Below are 11,322 nucleotides of genomic sequence, written 5' to 3' on the forward strand. Positions count from 1 at the left end.
ATTCTTGATCAAAGTCACTCTTGAGGCTTTTTGAGATTAGAGGTATGGAGAATGCATCAGGAGGTTGAATATGAAGCATATAGGGGAAAGTTCTATACATCCATCACATTCCATCAAAGTCCACTTCTTATTACAAAATCCAAATACAGTTACATCCTTATGCCATTCAAAGTCATTACAACATTCAAAATTCATCCACACTTACACAAAAAATCAATATTCAAAAAAATTCCCATTACATAATAAGAGTCAAGGAAATATTACAAAGTTACAAGATCCTATACTGCTTCATTACAACAAGACGCGAATGTATCAGACTGTTACGAAAAGAGCTACAAAAAAAGAAAATATTTCAAGTCTTCTTCAAATGCTCCATTGTTTCTTCAAAACTTCACTCACGGCAAGTCGTGATAACCGACATCATACACAAAAGTCCACCCTTGACCCCTACACCTGTTCAAAACAAAAAAATAAACAGAATAAATAAGCAAGCTTCAAAACCAAGTTGATTCAACCATGAAAAGCCACTTGAACAAGCACACCGTTTTTGAACCAGTCCTAAACACATCCACATAAACCAGTTTCAACAAACTATAAAGGACCTTGCTGCACCATAAATCCAGCCCTGCACTGAAAAGAAAACAGGATCAGCATCTTTCATAACCTGCAAAATGCCCAACAGCCAATTACCAACAGTCCCTAACCATATTTCATAACTAACTTTTTTTCAGTCCTCTTTCAAAAAACTTCCTAACCGTTTTTCCTTTTAACCCCTGTTATCCCAATCAACCTCTGGCTGGTAGCAGTTAACAAGTTCATACCATACTATAAACAAATTCAAACTGACAGCTACACATCAAAAATAGAACCCAATCTCTTGACTAACCTAGACAACTAACCAACTTTCCTTCAACCTATTTCTAACCATAAATTCACTAATAATTTTATAACAGAATTTCAAAATAACCAATTCCAAAACATTTACCTAACTAACTAACCACCCTCTAACCAACTTTGTAACAGAACTTCCAACCTCTAACAACCTAGTATAATCTCTAACCACCTAAACTAACTTTCCTAAACAGCCTAACAGAATCCTGAACCAATTCATAACAACTTATAACCGTCAAAACAGAATATAACCAACAGCTCATAACAGAAGGAGGAGAAGACTTGGATTATCAGAAAAAGAAAAAGAGTTTAAGAACTAACCTCTATATAATCAGAACTGGCTATCATTCTTGAGGCTCTCCATTTTCTCACCAAATTCTCTCCATTTTCTCACCAAATTCTCTCCATCATTCTCACGATTCTCTCGATTCAATCTCCATAAACCTCCACAATCTTCACCTTCCAATTCACCTCACAACTCCACAATTCACTTCATTCTTCAGCCATTTTTCCTTTCAATCTTCAGCAAGATTCATCATCCTTCAAACACCTTCAAGAACTCCATCTTCATCTTCTTCTCACTCTTTCTCACTCACCATCTCTACAACCTTCTCCTCCACGCTTCCATTCTCTCTTTCCCACGCCTCTCTCAATCAATCCTCCATTCCACCATTCATCTTCATCTTCTTCTCTCCCACACACTTCTCACCATTCAGCCTCATTCATCGCCAACTTCACCCCATTCTCTTCACCTCCCCAATTCGGCACCAACCCTCACTTCAGCTACAACTCTGCTCAGCAACAACACTTTGGCTCAGCAAAAAAACCAAAAGACGGTATCAAAACAAGAAAAGAAGAAAAAGAATGTCATAGCAAAGTTTGGTTCACCATTCTTCGTCTTCTACGGTTCAGCCATCATCACCGCATCACCGTCTTCGTATCGCCGGCGTCGGAGAACTACCACCAACTTGAAACAGGGAAGATTGAGACGAAGAATAAAGTCATCCCGGCCTTGAATCACGGCGAGAAGACCGGTGTTGAGCTTGTATCGTCGGAGTGAGGAACTGATAGATGAGAGACACGTTGAGCGAAAAGCGAGTGGGAGATTTGAAATTGAGGTTGAGATCGAGAACGGAAGGAGATAGCCGTCGCGTCTGAGCTTGGCTTCGCCGGAGAAGAACGCGCCGTTCCGTCGCACACGAGGGAGAAGGTCAATTCGCAAACCCTAAATTCCCAATCTTGGTAGTTTTTTTGTTTCGTTTTTCTTTCAATTTGGTTAATTGGTCAATGGTACTGAATATAAGAAACGAAAACAATAACTGGATCGGATCATAAACCTTGGGCCTCCATTGAAATTCTACTCGCACCCCCATGAGGCCCGCTACACTACCATTTTTTTGGCCATAAGAAAAATCTGAAAACAAAACAAACAAATTGCTGGGTCATTTCTTTGGGCCAGGTGCTAGTTACTTTTCACACCATCTTTTCTGACTTACACCCCCAGTTATCATTTTAGTTCTTAATAAAATTTAGTCTTTTTAGTTTTATTTCTTCAAGCTTTTAGAAAATAAAATCGAACAGTTTGTCTTAGTATTAGATATCTCAATAATGATGAAAATCAATAAAAAATACTAATTTTGCTTAGTAGGTTTTAGAGCAATTTTGACATTTAATTTCCCATAAAAAACTCATAAATGATAGTATTTTTAGTTTAATTTTGCACTTATGTTTGAATTGCTCTTGTACCATTTATATGTTGATTTCTATATGACTTTTTGTGTGACTTTGTTACTTGACTTTGGCCATATTTTTGGCCTATTTTAGATTCCTTTTGTACATAAATAGGAATTAGAACAACTTAGACTAGAATTAGAATAATTCCCTTCTTTCATTCTTTTTCTTTTCAACTTTTAAAATACTTAATAAAAATCGATGAAGATCATACCGTTGCTTTATTTCAGGGTAGGAAAGAAATGATTGAGGCGTAGGCCTCGATGTATGTTCTTTCCTACTTAACGGGGAAGAAATGATTGAGGTGTGAAGCCTCGATGTATTTCTTAGCCGTTATTTAGAGAAACGATTGTGGCGTAGGCCTCGATGTGCGTTCTCTAAATATGCAAAACAAAACTCTTTTTGGTATGATCTAAGTCACAAACAAAATTCCCTTAAAAGACACCAACCAAAAACACTTCAAAAAACCTAATAAATGTTCAGACTTAAAACAAAAGTGAGGAAGTGATGCGAGACCTTGTAGTGGGTTTCGTCATCATGGAATTACCCTTAAAAGATACAAACCAATTCTCTCTCTTCCCTCTTTTCTTAAGGGCATTGTTATCTCCGCTCCATTGCATCCTAGGCTGTCCCCTTATGCAAGAGCGCGAGCGTTAACTCCGCCCAACTAAAAAACACAAAACAAACAGAAAATCTTTAGCCGAGCTACGGTAACTCTGATTCCTGAAAAGGATACGTAGGCAGCGGGGTAGGGCCCGTGCGAGTACAATTCTTTCTTTTCCCTACATTTTGCATTCATTTCGCATTTAGACATAGACATAGTTAGACACCCTTTAGATAGAAACAAACATAGGTGGATACCATCGAGTACGATGGGCGCGAGGGGTGCTAATACCTTCCCCTTGCGTAACCGACTCCCGTACCTTGATTCTCTGGTCGCAAGACCCTGTTCCTTCCTTTGTTAGGTTATCTGATATTCCTTTCCCTTATGGGATAAATATATTGGTGGCGACTCTGTTCATTTTTCGCGAGCGTGCGACAATCTTCAATTCCGTTCCATGGACGTTATCGAACTCATCACTAACCCGCAACGCAAGAATGATTATGTGTAATTGTGTTGGAGATGATGAAGAACGAAGATGAGAAGCGTTTGTGTATCTTTCAGTCGTTGGTATTGCTTGAATAATTACCCTTGCACAATATATATGATTGCATAACAGTTAGAACCAAGAAAAACTGATTTTTGAACTTTCTTGATCAGTTAGGTCGACCACTTGTAGTGCTTAGGTCGACCTAACAGAGCTTGCAGAATTTTGCTCCCAGTTAGGTCGACCTGTTGAAGGAGTAGGTCGACCAGAATCCTCTTCTGATGCATTCTGGGGACATTTTCACAGATTAGGTCGACCTAGTTGATGTGTAGGTCGACCTAACAGGCTGTTATGTAGAATTCATCAATTTAGGTCGACCTAAATGATGTGTGGGTCGACCTAGCAGGAGTATATGAACTTTTCTCCATTTTAGGTCGACCTGGGTTGATGGTAGGTCGACCTAACTGCTGCTTTTCTGCATTCTTCTTGTTTTGCTTGTGTTGAGTCAACCTTTAAACATATAAACATAATGGGTTGACCTATGAGTGATCAATGCTTGCTTTTCTTTAAGTTTTCTGCTTCCGTCTTGTTGTTTGAATGCTTATTTGAGTTTGCCATGAATCAAAAACATCTTTGAGTGTAATCTTGTGTTCACATACTCCCCCTTTTTGATGATGGCAAACCATTCGTCTAAGCTTTGGTAGTAAATGATAAAGACTCAACAGAGCTCCCCCGTACATCCAGCATCTATCTCTCAACAAGGCAATCTCTCAATAAAGCTCCCCCGTGCATCCGGCTGAAGGATAGAAAAACACTTAGAAAGGGGGGGTTTGAATAAGTGTAGCTTTAAAAACTTGACAGATAAAAATAAATTGCACAGTTATTTTTATCCTGGTTCGTTGTTAACTAAACTACTCCAGTCCACCCCCGCAGAGATGATTTACCTCAACTGAGGATTTAATCCACTAATCGCACGGATTACAATGGTTCTCCACTTAGTCAGCAACTAAGTCTTCCAGAGTCTACTGATCACACACTGATCACTCCAGGAACAACTGCTTAGATACCCTCTAAGACTTTTCTAGAGTATACTGATCCACACGATCACTCTAGTTACAACCTGCTTAGATCACTTCTAAGACTTCCTAGAGTATTCTGATCCACACGATCACTCTAGTTCCTTACAACTTAATGTAATCAATTCTAAGAGTATTACAAATGCTTCTTGAAAGCGATAATCACAACTGTGATATTTCTCTTAATCGTTTAAGCTTAATCTCACTAATATATTACAAAAGCAATGTAGTGAGCTTTGATGAAGATGAAGATTCTGAGTTTTGAATTTAACAGCGTTTCAGCAAGTCTTTTTGAATAATCTTGTTCAGGATTGTTAACCTTGCTTCTCATCAGAACTTCATATTTATAGGCGTTGGAGAAGATGACCGTTGAGTGCATTTAATGCTTTGCGTGTTCCGTACAGCATCGCATTTAATGTTATACGCTTTTGTCGACTACCTCGAGCCTTGTTCACGCTGTGTCTACTGACGTAGCCTTTAGTAGCTTTTAACGTTCCTTTTGTCAGTCAGCGTAGCTTGCCACTTGTACTTCCTTCTGATCTGATGTTTGTGAATACAACGTTTGAATATCATCAGAGTCAAACAGCTTGGTGCATAGCATCTTCTGATCTTCTGACCTTGAAGTGCTTCTGAGCGTGATACCATCAGAACTTCAGTGCTTCTGTTCTCTTGTTCTTCTGATGCTTCATAGACCCATGTTCTGATTCTGCTTCGACCATCTTCTGATGTCTTGCCAGACCATGTTCTGATGTTGCATGCTGAACCCTTTGAGACAAAGCTTCTGAGCGCTGAATTATGCGTACTCTTTATATATTTCCTGAAAGGGAAATTGCATTGGATTAGAGTACCATATTATCTTAAGCAAAATTCATATTATTGTTATCATCAAAACTAAGATAATTGATCAGAACAAATCTTGTTCTAACACCGGCATCTATCTCCCCCTTTGTCAACATCAAAAAGAGAAAACAGGAGAATAGGAGAGTAACAAGAGAACCATAGATAATAATGCTAGCATGTACAGTATAGTAGGTAAAAGGTAGTTAATGATAGAATGAGACACATATGTGAGCAGGAGCAGTTTTTATGCATGAAGTCACTATAAGCATGTTAATTGATAGCATATTATAGTATCAATAATATTTTTGGAAGTGAACAACAATTACGTTACCGCTTTTTCAATATGACGCCTGGCTTGATGATGAACTACCTTTATGCTAAGAAAAATGTTAGCAAGACAAATAGATATATACATAAAGTAAAGAAATAATATTAAGAGAAAACAAACATAATTAGCCCAATTAGAGATATCGAGTATCCCTAATTCCCTACGAATGTTGAAATATTGCTCCGTTGCTAGAGGTTTGGTGAAGATGTCAGCTAGTTGCTTCTTGCTTTCTACATGTTCAAAAGTAACGTCTCCTTTCTCTACATGATCTCGTAGAAAGTGATGCCTTATTTCAATATGTTTGGTACGTGAGTGTAAGACAGGATTTTTACTCAAGTTTATGGCGCTTGTGTTGTCGCACATGATAGGTATGTGATCAAGCTTAATACCAAAGTCAAGAAGTTGTTGCTTGAGCCATAATATTTGTGCACAGCAGCTTCCAGCAGCTACATATTCTGCCTCAGCAGTGGATAATGCAACCGATACTTGTTTCTTACTATGCCAACTTATTAATGAGTTTGAGAATAGATGACACGTTCCACTAGTGCTTTTTCTATCGGATTTGCAGCCAGCAAAATCTGAATCGGAGAATCCTACCAAATGACACTCATTTCCTTTTGGATACCATAGGCCATATGTAGTAGTTCCACGTAAGTATCGCAGAATTCTTTTGACAGCTTTCAAGTGAGATTCTTTTGGACAAGATTGATATCTTGCACACATACACACACTAAACATAATGTCTGGTCTTGAGGCAGTAAGATACAATAGTGAACCTATCATGCCTCGGTATAATTTCACGTCAACCTCTTTACCTTTCTCATCTTTGTCTAGATTTGTATTTGTTGCCATAGGTGTGTCAATTTCCTTTGCTTCACTCATTCCAAATCTTTTGAGCAGCTCCGTACAATATTTAGTTTGATTTACAAACGTTCCATGACTGAGTTGCTTGATTTGTAGGCCAAGGAAGAAATTTAGCTCACCCATGAGACTCATCTCAAATTCACTCTGCATAAGCTTAGAAAAGTCTTTGACAAGTTTTGCATTAGTCGACCCAAATATAATATCATCTACATAAATTTGGACTAAGAGAATATCCTCATCTTTTCTTTTAATAAAGAGAGTAGTGTCAACTTTACCTCTAGAGTACCCTTGACTAAGGAGAAATTTGCTCAAGCGTTCGTACCAAGCCCGAGGGGCTTGTTTAAGACCGTATAGAGCACGTTTCAGCTTATAGACATGAGTTGGATACATGTAATTCTCAAAGCCGGGTGGCTGAGCAACATAGACTTCTTCATTAATATAGCCATTTAGAAAGGCACTCTTAACATCCATTTGGAATAGTTTGAAGTCTTTAGAACATGCATAAGCAAGTAAGAGGCGAATAGCTTCGAGACGTGCTACAGGAGCGTATGTCTCTTCATAATCAATACCTTCCTGTTGATTATAACCTTGGGCAACTAATCTAGCTTTGTTTCTAGTAATAACGCTGTTTTCATCAAGTTTGTTACGAAAAACCCATCTAGTGCCTATTACTTGATGATCTCCCGGATGAGGGACTAAGTCCCAAACATCATTCCGTTTAAAATTGGTTTAATTCTTCTTGCATGGCCATTAGCCAATGCTCATCAAGTAAAGCATCCTTAGCGTTTTTCGGCTCAACTTGTGAAACAAAAGCAAAATGATGACAGAAGTTACTTATCTTTGAGCGTGTTGTAACGCCCCTTGAGATGTCTCCTATTATATTGTCAATTGGATGGTCTTTCACATTTGTCCAGGCCTTGGGAAGTTCTTCATTGTTTGAGATGCTTTCTTTTTCATTTTCATTGTGAGACTCATCTTTCTCTCTCTCAGCATCTTTCTTTACAATACTTTCATTCTCGTCTTCCTTATCCTTGACAATGTCTTCAGTGGACGGACCTGCACCATTAAATGAAAGACCTTTCTCGACATATTTTGCATAAGATTCATCAAAAGACACGTGTACTGACTCTTCTACTATAAGTAATCTCTTAGTATATATCCGATATGCTTTGCTAGATTGTGAGTAACCAAGGAATATGCCCTCATCAGTTATAGTAGTGGTAGAAGGGTTACCTACACTTCCTTTACCAAGTATGGCTCCCCGATTGTTATCTCCATAAGTGACATACCCCTTTTTCTTTGCTTGAAGCTCAACGAAAAGAGATAGGTCTCCAGTCATGTGTCTTGAACATCCGCTATCAAGGAACCACAACCTTTCGGCAATGTCAAGACACTTTTCCTGCAAGATTAATTTAAAGAGGGAGGTCCCCAATTTTCATTGGGTCCTTGGTAGTGAGTACACAATTTGTTGCACTTAGGCAACCATTGAAATACTCCTTTAGGAACTAAAATTCTCCTAAATTTGCATTTTTCAATGGTATGTCCCTTTTTGCAACAATAATGACAGGTAATATGATGAGAATATGGAGTTTTGCTAGTTGATACTTTTGGTACAAAAGTGTATTTACTATATAAAGGAGTATACGATCTTTTGAACTTATTTGGATCAACCGCAAAAGTCACTTTTGGTTGTAGAACCTTGCCAGAATGTTTTGCTCCATTTTTCTTTAGATATTTGTTGTATCTTCGCACAAACAGTCCCATTTCCTCATCATCGGAGTCTTCGTCATCACTTGTGTCACTATCCTTTGGCTCTCGTTTTGAGGTCTTGGAGCTCGAAGCTTTTAGAGCTATTGACTTCTTCTCTACCTCTTTCTCCATGTTCTTTTCTTTCTTTGTCCTTTTCTCATGCATGTCAAGGCATTTAAGGTGTTGTTCATGTTCCTCTAGTTTACCAAATAGAGTTGTGATGTCTAAAGTGTTTAGATCATTTGCTTCCTTAATTGCTGTAACTTTGGGTTGCCATTCCCTGTTCAAACACCTTAAGATTTTGTTAGTAGCAACTGCATTGGAAACAGGTCTATCAAGAGAATTTAATCGATTTTTCAGGTGAACGAATCTTTTCTGCATGCTTTCGATGGTTTCACCATCTTCCATGTGGAAAAGTTCGAACTCTTGAGTTAACGTATTGATCCTAGCTAGTTTGACATCATCCGTTCCCTCGTGGGCAACTTGCAATGTGTCCCACATAGCTTTAGCTGATCTACAATGGGAAACGCGATAGTATTCATCAACTCCTAGAGCTGAGATTAGAATGTTTCTCGCTTTCCAATCGTATGCATATCTCTTTTCATCTTCAGCATTCCAAGTATCTTCTGGTTTTGGAACAACTGCACCAGCTGCATTTGTCATGGTGATCTGAAATGGACCATTGACAATAGCTGTCCAGATGTTCCTATCAATTGCATTGATATGGACACACATACAATCCTTCCAATAGCCGTAGTTTTCGCCGTTGAAAATTGGAGCTCTATTATGAGCCCCTTTAGGTCCGGAAGCCATCTTTCCAATAAGTGTTTCACGTAGCACGGAATAAACCAGGCTCTGATACCACTTGTTAGACGCTGGCCTAAAGATCTAGAGGGGGAGTGAATAGATCTCACTAAGTTTTTACGGATTTTTCTACTAACTCGAGCGAAAGCGGTTCTGAATCGACTTGCGTCTATTCCGGACCGCTATTGCAAAGGTCGTATGTGTTTCAAAACCAAAATATAAGTGGAATTAATGGTGAAGTAATATGATGGCTAACCAAAACGTTTAACAACTGAAAACCAATTAACTTCTAGATTGACAACTTTGATTTGCAATGCAGTAAGATTGGATTAAGCAAAAACACAAACACTTGGTGATACGTTCAAATTGATAGTAATTCAAGTTGTGGTGAATTGTGATGTTTGTGCAGAACTTTAATTCACAATTTTAACACTTGAATCGTTGATCAATTTTGCACTTATAACCAATTATGAACATAAAGTAAAAGAGAAAGTAAAAGCGACAAGAACACGATATTTGTTTAGGCAGTTCGTCGATCGTCCTCGCTACGACTACGTCTGCCCCCAATTCCAAATTGAAATTGGGTAATCTTTCATTAATGTTGAAAGTAGTATATACAAAGAAGATAACAAAGCGATAAACGATAAACCAATTATGTCGATCCTTTGAATCTTCTTCCCCCTTAATCTTGAACAAGATCAAGGTTATCCAAGAGCTTCACTTTGATTCCCTTCTGCAGTGTCTTGATTCCTTGAACTCCCCGTTCCTCAATCGTTACACTCAGCCGAATCCTCAATGAACGCCTCTTGATAAAAACCCCCAAGAACCACCCGTCGTGGAGGACAAAACCCGCAGATTTTATTCACCAACAAACCCCACAAACCTTCACCCACTAGGAATCTTCAATTCCGTTCCATGGACGTTATCGAACTCATCACTAACCCGCAACGCAAGAATGATTATGTGTAATTGTGTTGGAGATGATGAAGAACGAAGATGAGAAGCGTTTGTGTATCTTTCAGTCGTTGGTATTGCTTGAATAATTACCCTTGCACAATATATATGATTGCATAACAGTTAGAACCAAGAAAAACTGATTTTTGAACTTTCTTGATCAGTTAGGTCGACCACTTGTAGTGCTTAGGTCGACCTAACAAAGCTTGCAGAATTTTGCTCCCAGTTAGGTCGACCTGTTGAAGGAGTAGGTCGACCAGAATCCTCTTCTGATGCATTCTGGGGACATTTTCACAGATTAGGTCGACCTAGTTGATGTGTAGGTCGACCTAACAGGCTGTTATGTAGAATTCATCAATTTAGGTCGACCTAAATGATGTGTGGGTCGACCTAGCAGGAGTATATGAACTTTTCTCCATTTTAGGTCGACCTGGGTTGATGGTAGGTCGACCTAACTGCTGCTTTTCTGCATTCTTCTTGTTTTGCTTGTGTTGAGTCAACCTTTAAACATATAAACATAATGGGTTGACCTATGAGTGATCAATGCTTGCTTTTCTTTAAGTTTTCTGCTTCCGTCTTGTTGTTTGAATGCTTATTTGAGTTTGCCATGAATCAAAAACATCTTTGAGTGTAATCTTGTGTTCACAGTATGTGCCCATCGGAGGGGGATTTACGAGACCGGTTGGCAGGGGAGCCTATAAGATTGCCTGGTTTCATACCCCAAAATTTTCCTTCCATATTCCATTCACACTGATTCAAAGTTCAAGATTCAATTCCAAAAGTTTTGCTCACTCAATGGTCCAGATGATCCACAGTCAACTGGTTTGACCTAAAAGTCAACCAAAGTCAAAGCACAATCTAAAGCTCTCAATTTTGGGTCAACATCAAGTGAATTAAAGTATATCCATCATTTGATCAAAAATTGATCATGATTCCATTAATAGAAACTCAGAAATGAACAAGTGCAAAAAGGTTCAAATTAGGGTTTCTTTAGGAG

The sequence above is a fragment of the Vicia villosa genome, linkage group LG5 (assembly GCF_029867415.1).
Source record: "Vicia villosa cultivar HV-30 ecotype Madison, WI linkage group LG5, Vvil1.0, whole genome shotgun sequence".
NCBI classification, from domain to species: Eukaryota; Viridiplantae; Streptophyta; class Magnoliopsida; order Fabales; family Fabaceae; genus Vicia; species Vicia villosa.